The following is an 11,272-nucleotide window of genomic DNA, read 5'->3' as shown; positions in this document are numbered from 1 at the left end:
AAGTGTTCCTATTTCTCCACATCCTCTCCAGCACCTGTTGTTTCCTGATTTTTTAATGATGGCCATTCTAACTGGTGTGAGATGATATCTCATTATGGTTTTGATTTGCATTTCTCTAATGACTAGTGATGATGAGCTTTTTTCATGTTTGTTGGCCGCACAAATGTCTTCTTTTGAAAAGTGTCTATTCATGTCCTTCACCCACTTTTTGATGGGGTTGTTTGTTTTTTTCTTGTAAATTTGTTTAAGTTCCTTGTAGGTTCTGGATATTAGCCCTTTGTCAGATGGATACTTTGCAAGATTGTTCTCCCATTCTGTAGGTTGCCTGTTCACTCTGATGATAGTTTCTTTTGCTGTGCAGAAACTCTTTAGTTTAATTAGATCTTATCTGTCAATTTTAGCTTTTGTTGCCATTGCTTTTGGTGTTTTAGTCATAAAGACTTTGGCCATGCCTATGTCCTGAGTGATATTGTCTAGGTTTTCTTATAGGGATTTTATGGTTTTAGGTCTTATGTTTAAGTCTTTAATCCATCTCGAGTTAATTTTTGTATAAGGTGTAAGGAAGGGATCCAGCTTCAGCTTTCTGCACATGGCTAGCCACATTTTCCAACACCATTTATTAAATAGGGAATCCTTTCCCTGTTGCTTGTTTTTGTCAGGTTTGTCAAAGATCAGATGGTTGTAGATGTGTAGTGTTATTTCTGAGGCCTCTGTTCTGTTCCATTGGTCTATATATCTGTTTTGGTACCAGTACCACGCTGTTTTGGCTACTGTAGCCTTGTAGTATAGTTTGAAGTCAGATAGTGTGATGCCTCCAGCTTCATGGTTTTTGCTTGGGATTGGCATTGACCTAAACTTTTAAGACAAAATTAAATGGCTGTAGTGGAGGATACAGGAGCAACACTCTTCTATTGTGTTTTGAAGTGGAAATGCCTCTGTTTGATCCATTGTCTGAGCTAAATATTTATTATTATCTAAAGACGTTTTCTTTTATCCCAGCAGTCAAGTTGAACTGAATTAATCTAGTTAAAATTTTCAAAATATGAAGTATGTGTAACATAAAATGTATCATTTTAACCATCTTTATGCAATTCAGTGGCATTAATTATGTTCACAATGTTGTGCGACCATCGCTAACATCTATTTCCACAACTTTTCATCACTCCAAAGGGAAACTCATTAAGCAATAACTCTCATTCCCCGCATTTTCCTCCATTTTGGGTTGCTGTAACACAATACCACAGACTGGCTAATATAAAGAAAAATCTATTTTTTACAGTTCTGAAGGCTGGGGAGTCCAAGGTCAAGGGACTTGCCTCTGGCTATAGCCTTCTTGCTGCATCATCCCATGGCAGAAGGTGGAAGGGCGAGACAGCATGAGAGAGCAACAGAGAGAGGAAGGGGGACAAACTCAGGAACCTACTTTGTGATAACTAACTCCCTCCTACAATAATGGCATTAATCTATTCATGAGGATGAAGCCCTCATGACCTAATATGTCTTAAAGAGCCTAACTCTCAACATTGTTGCACCAGGGATTAAGTTTCTAGTATATGAAGTTTAGGAGGCACGTTTAAATCAAAGCACACACTGATTTGTATTCTGTAACTGCTGAATTTATATGTTAACTCTAATGTTTTTGTGGGGAACCTTTGAAATTATATATATATATATACGAATCATCTGTGAATAAAGATAGTTTTACTTCTTCCTTTCCAATTTGTATGCCCTTTGTTTCTTTTTATTTTCTAATTTCTCTGGCTGAATCTTTTAGTACAATGTTGAATAACAGTGATGAAAGCAGACATCCTCATTTTTTCCTTAAGAGGAAAATTTTCAGTCTTTCACAATTGGATATTGTTATGGTTTGAATGTATACCCTAAAAGTTCATGTGCTGGAAACTTGGTCCCCATTGTAGCAGTGTTGACAGATGGGACCTTTGGGAGTTGATTGGGTCATGGAGGCCCTGCCACATGAATAAATTAATCCATTCATAGATTAATGGGTTATCAAGAGAATGGGTCTTCTATAAAAGTCAGTTTTTCTGTCTCTTGTGAGCTTCTTCACCATGTGATGCCCAGAACGGCCTCAGCACTCTGCAGAGAGAGTTCCTACCAGCAAGGAGGCACTCCTCCGATGTGGCTCCTCAACTTTGAAATCCCCAGCCTTCAGAACTGTAAGCAATAAATGTCTTTTCTTTACAAATTACCCAGTATCAGGTATTCCGTTATAGCAATAGAAAATGGACTAAGGCAGGTATATTAGGTGTGGGTTTTTATAAATGTGCTTTATCATGTTGTGGAAGTCTTCTTCTATTCATAGTTTTGTGAGAGTGTTTTTTAAACCACGAAATGGTAACAGATTTTGTCACATGCATTTTTTTGCATCAGTTGAGATGAGATGATCATGTGGCTTTTTCCATTGTTCTATTAATGTGGTGTATTATACTGAGTGATTTTCCTAGTTTGAACCACACTTTCATTCCTGGGATAAATCCTACTTGGTCTTGGTGTATGATTCTTTTAATATGCCATTAGTCTATTTTTCTAGTATTTTTTGAGAAGTTTTGCATCTGTATCATAAGGATATTGCTCTGTATGTTTTTAAAAATAATGTCTTTTTCTGGTTCTAGTATCATGGTAATGTTGGTCTTATTCTGTAAGTTTTCCCTATTCTTTTATTTTTTGGAAGAGTGTGAGGAGGATTGGTGTTAAATCTTCTTTAAATGTTTCATGGAATTCATCAGTGAGGCCACCTGGTCCTAGACATTTCCTTATTGAAAGGTTTATGATTACCGGTTCAATTTTCTTACTAGTTATAGGTCTATTCAGATTTTCTTTTTAAAATTTTTAGTTTATAATTTTTTTCTGGGTACATAGTTGGTGTATATATTTATAGGGAATATCAGATATTTTGATACTGGCATATAATGTGTAATAATCACAGTAGGGTGAATGGGGTATCCGTCAACTCAAGCATCTATCCTTTGTGTTACAAATAATCCAATTATACTTTCTTAGTTATTTTAAAATGTATAAATAAATAATTATTGACTATAGTCACCCTATTGTGCTATCAAATACTAGACCTTATTCATTCTTTCTGTTTTTGTGTACTTATCCTCATTTCCCCCACTATGCTTACCAGCCTCTGGTTAACCATCCTTCTACTCTCAGTGTCCATCCATGAGTTCAATTGTTTTAATTTTTAGCTCCCACAAATAAGTGAAAACATGCAGTTTGTCTTTCTGTGCCTGGCTTATTTCACTTAACATAATGTCCTCCAGTTCCATCTATGTTGTGCACATAAACAGGATCTCATTCTTTTTATGGCTGAATAGTCCTCCATTGTGTATATGTACCACATTTTCTTTATTCATTCATCTGCTGCTGGACACTTAGGCTGCTTCCAAATCTTGGCTATTTCATTATTTTGAATGTTCTAAGACTTGTTTTGTGGCCTAACAAATGGTCTATGCTTGAGAATAATCCATGTGCTGAGGAGAAAAATGTGTATTCTGGTGCCACTGAAAGAAATGTTCTGTAAATATCTATTTGGTTTATAGTATAGATTAAGTACGAGGTTTCTTTGTTGATTTTCTGTCTGGTGGATCTGTCTAATGCTGAAAGTGGGGTGTTGAAGTCTCCAACTGTTATTGTATTTGGGTCTATGTCTTTCCTTAGCTTTAATAATATTTGCTTTATAAACTGTGGTGCTCCAGTTTTGGGTGCATATATATTCACAATTGTTATATTATCTTGTTAAATTTACCCCTTTATCATTACATAATGCTCCTCTTTGTCTCTTCTTATAGTTTTTATCTTGAAATGTATTGTGTCTGATATAAGTGTTGCTACTCCTGCTGATTTTTTTGGTTTCCATTTGCATGGAATATGCTTTTTTTCATCCCTATGCTTTCAGTGTATGCATATCCTTATAGGTGAAGTGTGTTTATTGTACTCAACCAATCATTGGATATTGATTTTTTGCAAATCTATTCAGCTACTCTGTATCTTTTGATTGGACAGTTTAGTCTATTTACATTCAGTGTTGTTATTGATTCTAAGGACTTACTCTTGCCATTTTGTTATTGCTCTTCCGGTTGTTTTGTGATCTTCTCTTCCTTCTTTCTTCCCTTTTTGTCTTCCTTTTAGTGAAGGTGATTGTCTCTGGTGGCATGTAGTCATTGTTTTTTATTTTTTGTGTGTCCATTGTATATATTTTTAGATTTGAGGTTACCATGAGCCTTGCAAATCATATAACCCATTATTTTAAACTGATGATAACTTAACACTGATTGCACAAACAAATAACAACAACAGCAAAAACAATCAAAAAGGAAACTAGCAAAAACTCTACACTTTAACTTCATTCCCCTGCTTTTTAACTTTTTGATTTTTCTCTTTATGTCTTATTGTTAACTATGTCTTGAAAAGTTGTTGTAGTTCTATTTATTTTTAATTGGTTCATTATTTAGTCTTTCTACGTAAGAGTATTTTACACATCACAATTATAGTGTTATACTATTCTGTGTATTTCTGTCTGCTACTACCTGTGAGTTTTATACCTTCAAATGATTTCTTATTGTTCATGAATGTCCTTTTCTTTCAGATTGAAGAACTCTCTTTAGCATTTCTTATAGGACAGGTCTGGTGTTGATAAAATCCCTCAGCTTTTGTTTGTCTGGGAAGGTCTTTATTTTTCCTTTATGCTTGAAGCATATTTTGCCAGATATAATATTCTAGGGTGAAAGTCTTTTTCCTTCAGCTCTTTAAATATGTCATACTACTCTCTCCAGGCCTGTAAGATTTTCACTGAAAAGTCTGCTGCCAGATGTATTTGAGCTCCATTGTATGTTACTTGTTTTTTGCCCTCTTGCTGCTTTTAGGATTCTTTCTTTATCCTTGATCTTTGGGAGTTTGATTATTAAATGCCTTGAGGTAGTTTTCTTTGGGTTAAATCTGCTACTATAACATTCTCGTTCTTGAATATTGATCTCTTTCTCTAGGTTTGGGAAGTTCTCTGTTATTATCTCTTTGAATACAGTTTTTACCCCTATCTCCCTCTTTCTACCTCCTCTTTGAGGCCAATAACTCTTAAATTTGCCATTTTGATGCCAATAATCCTTCAATTTGCCCTTTTTGGCCTTTGCAGCTAATAACACTTAAATTTTCCCTAATTTATAGATCTTGTAGGCATGCTTCATTGTTTTTTATTCTTTTTTCTCCTCTGACTGTGTATTTTCAAATAGCCAATCTTGAAACTCTCTAATTTTTCTTCTGCCTGATCAGTTCTGCTATTAAGGACTCTGATGCATTATTCAGCATGTTCATTGCATTTTTCAGTTTTAGAATTAGGGAAAAATTTAATTCTAGAATTAGGAAAAATTAAGTGTTATCAGCTGCAAAGGCCAAAAAGGGCAAATTTAAGGATTATTGGCATCAAAATGGCAAATTTAAGAGTTTTTGTTAGTTTCCTTTTTGTTTGTCTTTTTGTTTGTGCAATCAGTGTTATCATCAGTTTAAAATAATGGGTTATATCATTTGCAAGCCTCATGGTAACCTCAAATCTAAAAATATATTAATGGATACACAAAAAATAAAAGCGAGTAATTACTACATGCCACCAGAGAATATCACCTTCACTAAAAGGCAGAGGAGTCTCCCCAGCACCACCACAGGCCCATGGGGAGCACTGCCAGGGTGTTACCTGTGTTTATTTAAGGACCAAGGGCTCTTCAGTTAGCTTTTGGTGAATGCTGCCAGGCCTTGAATTCACTCTTCAGGACAGCGGGCTCCCATCTGTCCCAGGGTAGGTCCAGAAATGCCATCTAAGAGCAAAGGTCTGGAATTGGAGACCTCAAGAAAGCACTTGGTGCTCTTTCTCACTGCGAGCGACATGGTACCTAAGCTGTTTTTTGGTTCTTATGAAGGTCTTTTTTTGTGTGTAGTTAGTTGTTAAATTTGGTGTTCATATGGAGAGGACTATTTGTAGAAGCGTCTATTTAGCCATCTTGCTCCACTTCCTGTATAGTTCAGATTTTCTATTTCTTCATGATTCAGTCTTAGTAGGTTGGTGTTTCTATGAATTTATTCATATCACCTTGGTAATCCAATTTTTGTTCTACAGTTGTGCATTGTATTTTCTTATAATCCTTTTCAGTTTATAAAATTATAATGTTTCTTTTTCATTTCTGATTTTAGTTGAGTCTTCTTTCTTTTATTCAATCTAGCTAAATGTCTCAATTTTGTCAGCCTTTTCAAAGAGCCAATTCTTGATTTCATGCATTTTACCTATTGTTTTTCTGTTTACTTCATTTATCTCTGATCTTACCTTTATTAATTTTTCTGCTAGCTTTGAGTTTAGGTTGTCCTTCTTTTTCTAGTTTTTTTTTTAAGGCATAAAGTTAGGTTGTTTATTTGAGATTTTCTTTTTGTGTGTCTACAGCTCTAAATTTCATTTTTTGTACAACTTTCACTGCATCTTATAAGTTTTAGGTAAATTTTTATTTTTGTTTTCATTTGTTATAAGATATATATATATTTTTATTTTACTTTAAGTTCTAGGGTACATGTGCACCATGTGCTGGTTTGTTACATATGTATACATGTGCCATATTGGTGTGCTGCACCCGTTAACTCGTCATTTACATTAGGTATATCTCCTAATGCTATCCCTCCCCGCTCCCCCCACCCCACCCCCCGGCAGGCCCCAGTGTGTGATGTTCTCCACCCTGTGTCCATGTGTTCTCATTGTTCAATTCCCACCTATGAGTGAGAACATGTGGTGTTTGGTTTTCTGTCCTTGCAATAGTTTGCTCAGAATGATGGTTTTCAGCTTTATCCATGTCCCTGTAAAGGACATGAATTCATCCTTTTTTATGGCTGCATAGTATTCCATGGTGTACATGTGCCACATTTTGTTAATCCAGTCTGTCATTGATGGACATTTGGGTTGGTTCCAAGTCTTTGCTATTGTGAATAGTGCCGCATTAAACATACGTGTGCATGTGTCTTTATATCAGCATGATTTATAATCCTTTGGGTATATGCCTAATAATGGGGTGGCTGGATCAAATGGTATTTCTAGTTCTAGATCCTTGAGGAATCACCACACTGTCTTTCACAATGGTTGAACTAGTTTACACTTCCACCAACAGTGTAAAAGCATTCCTATGTCTGTACATCCTCTCCAGCACCTGTTGTTTCCTGACTTTTTAATGATCGCCATTCTAACTGGTGTGAGATGGTATCTCATTGTGGTTTTGATTTGCATTTCTCTGATGGCCAGTGATGATGAGCATTTTTTCATGCGTCTGTTGGCTACATAAATGTCTTCTTTTGAGAAGTGTCTGTTCATATCCTTTGCCCACTTTTTGATGGGGTTGTTTGATTTTTTTTTTTGTAAATTTGTTTACATTCTTTGTAGATTCTGGATATTAGCCCTTTGTCAGATGGGTAGATTGTAAAAATTTTCTCTCATTGTGTAAGTTGCCTGTTCACTCTGATGGTAGTTTCTTTTGCTGTGCAGAAGCTCTTTAGTTTAATGAGATCCCATTTGTCAATTTTGGCTTTTGTTGCCATTGCTTTTGGTGTTTTAGACATGAAGTCCTTGCCCATGCCAATGTCCTGAATGGTATTGCCTAGGTTTTCTTCTAGGGTTTTTATGGTTTCAGGTCTAACATTTAAGTCTTTAATCCATCTTGAGTTAATTTTTGTATAAGGTGTAAGGAAGGGGTCCAGTTTCAGTTTTCTGCCTATGGCTAGCCAGTTTTCCCAACACCATGTATTAAATAGGGAATCCTTTCCCCATTGCTTGTTTTTGTCAGGTTTGTCAAAGATTGGATGGTTTACATATGTGGCATTATTTCTGAGGCTTGTGTTCTGTTCCATTGATCTATATATCTGTTTTGGCACCAGTACCATGCTGTTTTGGTTACTGTAGTCTTGTAGTATAGTTTGAAGTCAGGTAGCATGATGCCTCCAGCTTTGTTCTTTTGACTTAGGATTGTCTTGGCAATGCAGGCTCTTTTTTGGTTCCATATGAACTTTAAAGTAGTTTTTTCCAATGCTGTGAAGAAAGTCATTGGTAGCTTGAAGGGGATGGCATTGAATCTATAAATTACCTTGGGCAGTATGGCCATTTTCACAATATTGATTCTTCCTATCTATGAGCATGGAATGTTCTTCCATTTATTTGTGTCCTCTTTTATTTCGCTGAGCAGTGGTTTGTAGTTCTCTTTGAAGAGGTCTTTCACATGCCCTGTAAGTTGTATTCCTTGGTATTTTATTCTCTTTGAAGCAATTGTGAATGGGAGTTCACTCATGATTTGGCTCTCTGTCTGTTATTGGTATATAGGAATGCTTGTGATTTTTGCACATTGATTTTGTATTCTGAGAGTTTGCTGAAGTTGCTCATCAGCTTAAGGAGATTTTGGGCTGAGGTGATGTGGTTTTCTAAATATACAATCATGTCATCTGCAAACAGGGACAATTTGACTTCCTCTTTTCCTAATTGAATACCCTTTATTTCTTTCTCTTGTCTGATTGCCCTGGCCAGAACTTCCAAAACTAAGTTGAATAGGAGTGGTGAGAGAGGGCATTGCTGTCTTGTGCCAGTTTTCAAAGGGAACGCTTCCAGTTTTTGCCCATTCAGTACGATATTGGCTGTGGGTTTGTCATAGATAGCTCTTATTATTTTGAGATATGTCCCATCAATACCTAGTTTATTGAGAGTTTTTAGCATGAAGGGCTGTTGAATTTTTTCAAAGGCCTTTTCTGCATCGATTGAGATAATCATGTGGTTTTTGTCTTTGGTTCTGTTTATATGATGGATTATGTTTATTGATTTGTGTATGTTGAACCAGCCTTGCATCCCAGGGATGAAGCCACCTTGATCGTGGTGGATAAGCTTTTTGATGTGCTGCTGAATTTGGTTTGCCAGTATTTTATTGATGATTTTTGCATCAATGTTCATCAGGGATAATGGTCTAAAATTCTCTTTTTTTGTTGTGTCCCTGCCAGGCTTTGGTATCAGGATGATGTTGGCCTCATAAAATGAATTAGGGAGGATTCCCTCTTTTTCTATTAATTGGAATAGTTTCAGAAGGAATGGAACCAGCTCCTCTTTTTACCTTTGGTAGAATTCGGCTGTGAATCCATCTGGTCCTGGACTTTTTTTGGTTGGTAAGCTATTAATTATTGCATCAATTTCAGAGCCTGTTATTGGTCTATTCAGGGATTCAGCTTCTTCTGCGTTTAGTCTTGGGAGGGTGTATGTGTCGAGGAATTTATCCATTTCTTCTAGATTTTCTTTTTTTAAATTTTTTTAGTTTTTTTTTTATTATTGTACTTTAAGTTTTAGGGTACAGGTGCACAATGTGCAGGTTTGTTACCTATGTATACATGTGCCATGTTGGTGTGCTGCACCCATTAACTCATCATTTAGCATTAGGTGTATCTCCCAATGCTATCCCTCTCCTCTAACCCCACCCCACAACAGTCCCCGGAGTGTGATGTTCCCCTTCCTGTGTCCATGTGTTCTCATTGTTCAATTCCCACCTATGAGGGAGAACATGCGGTGTTTGGTTTTTTGTCCTTGAGATAGTTTACTGAGAATGATGATTTCCAGTTTCATCCATGTCCCTACAAAGGACATGAACTCATCCTTTTTTATGGCTGCATAGTATTCCATGGTATATATGTGCCACATTTTCTTAATCCAGTCTATCGTTGTTGGACATTTGGGTTGGTTCCAAGTCTTTGCTATTGTGAATAGTGCTGCAATAAACATACGTGTGCATGTGTCTTTATAGCAGCATGATTTATAGTCCTTTGGGTATATACCCAGTAATGAGATGGCTGGGTCAAATGGTATTTCTAGTTCTAGATCCCTGAGGAATCGCCACACTGACTTCCACAATGGTTGAACTAGTTTACAGTCCCACCAACAGTGTAAAAGTGTTCCTATTTCTCCACATCCTCTCCAACACCTGTTGTTTCCTGACTTTTTAATGATGGCCATTCTAACTGGTGTGAGATGGTATCTCATTGTAGTTTCGATTTGCGTTTCTCTGATGACCAGTGATGATGAGCATTTTTGCATGTGTTTTTTGGCTGCATAAATGTCTTCTTTTGAGAAGTGTCTGTTCCTATCCTTTGCCCACTTTTTGATGGGATTGTTTTTTTCTTGTAAATTTGTTTGAGTTCATTGTAGATTCTGGATATTAGTTAGCCCTTTGTCAGATGAGTAGGTTGCAAAAATTTTCTCCCATTTTGTAGGTTGCCTGTTCACTCTGATGTTGGTTTCTTTTCCCGTGCAGAAACACTTTAGTTTAATTAGATCCCATTTGTCAATTTTGGCTTTTGTTGTCATTGCTTTTGGTGTTTTAGACATGAAGTCCTTGCCCATGCCTATGTCCTGAATGGTATTGCCTAGGTTTTCTTCTAGGGTTTTTATGGTTTTAGGTCTAACATATAAGTCTTTATTCCATCTTGAATTAATTTTTGTTAAAGGTTTAAGGAAAGGATCCAGTTTCAGCTTTCTACATATGGCTAGCCAGTTTTCCCGGCACCATTTATTAAATAGGGAATCCTTTCCCCATTGCTTGTTTTTGTCAGGTTTGTCAAAGATCAGATAGTTGTAGATATGCGGCATTATTTCTGAGGACTCTCTTCTGTTCCATTGATCTATATCTCTGTTTTGGTACCAGTACTATGCTGTTTTGGTTACTGTAGCCTTGTAGTATAGTTTGAAGTCAGGTAGCATGATGCCTCCAGCTTTGTTCTTTTGGGTTAGGATTGACTTGGCAGTGCGGGCTCTTTTTTGGTTCCATATGAACTTTAAAGTAGTTTTTTCCAATTCTGTGAAGAAAGTCATTGGTAGCTTGATGGGGATGGCATTGAATCTGTAAATTACCTTGGGCGGTATGGCCATTTTCACGATATTGATTCTTCCTACCCATGAGCATGGAATGTTCTTCCATTTGTTTGTATCCTCTTTTATTTCATTGAGCATTGGTTTGTAGTTCTCCTTGAAGAGGTCCTTCACATTCCTTGTAAGTTGGATTCCTAGGTATTTCATTCTCTTTGAAGCAATTGTGAATGGTAGTTCACTCATGATTTGGCTCTTCTTCTTGATTTTCTAGTTTATTTGCGTAGAGGTGTTCATAGTATTCTCTGATGGTAGTTTGTATTTCTGTAGGATTGGTGGTGATATCCCCTTTATCATTTTTTATTGCGTCTATTTGATTCTTCTGTCTTTTCTTCTTTA

At 36.4% G+C, this 11,272-nt stretch overlaps 2 protein-coding genes across 2 annotated transcripts in view; both read left to right on the top strand.

Annotated features, from left to right (window-relative positions):
* The window catches only part of LOC116461870 (coiled-coil domain-containing protein 7), a 204,172-nt gene extending 195,087 nt beyond the window's left edge, over positions 1 to 9,085 (top strand). Inside the window, exon 19 of the mRNA XM_058436562.1 lies at positions 9,025 to 9,085. The gene's annotated coding sequence lies outside the window, so the exon portion shown is untranslated. The remainder of the gene's footprint in view (positions 1 to 9,024) is intronic.
* Positions 1 to 11,272, top strand: part of LOC116461863 (coiled-coil domain-containing protein 7-like) — a 286,960-nt gene that overhangs the window by 25,813 nt on the left and 249,875 nt on the right.

This window comes from Hylobates moloch, unplaced genomic scaffold (genome assembly GCF_009828535.3).
Source record: "Hylobates moloch isolate HMO894 unplaced genomic scaffold, HMol_V3 SCAFFOLD_3, whole genome shotgun sequence".
NCBI lineage: Eukaryota > Metazoa > Chordata > Mammalia > Primates > Hylobatidae > Hylobates > Hylobates moloch.
The sequence above is the reverse complement of the archived record's forward strand: the minus strand, read 5'-3'. Positions and strand labels throughout refer to the sequence as shown.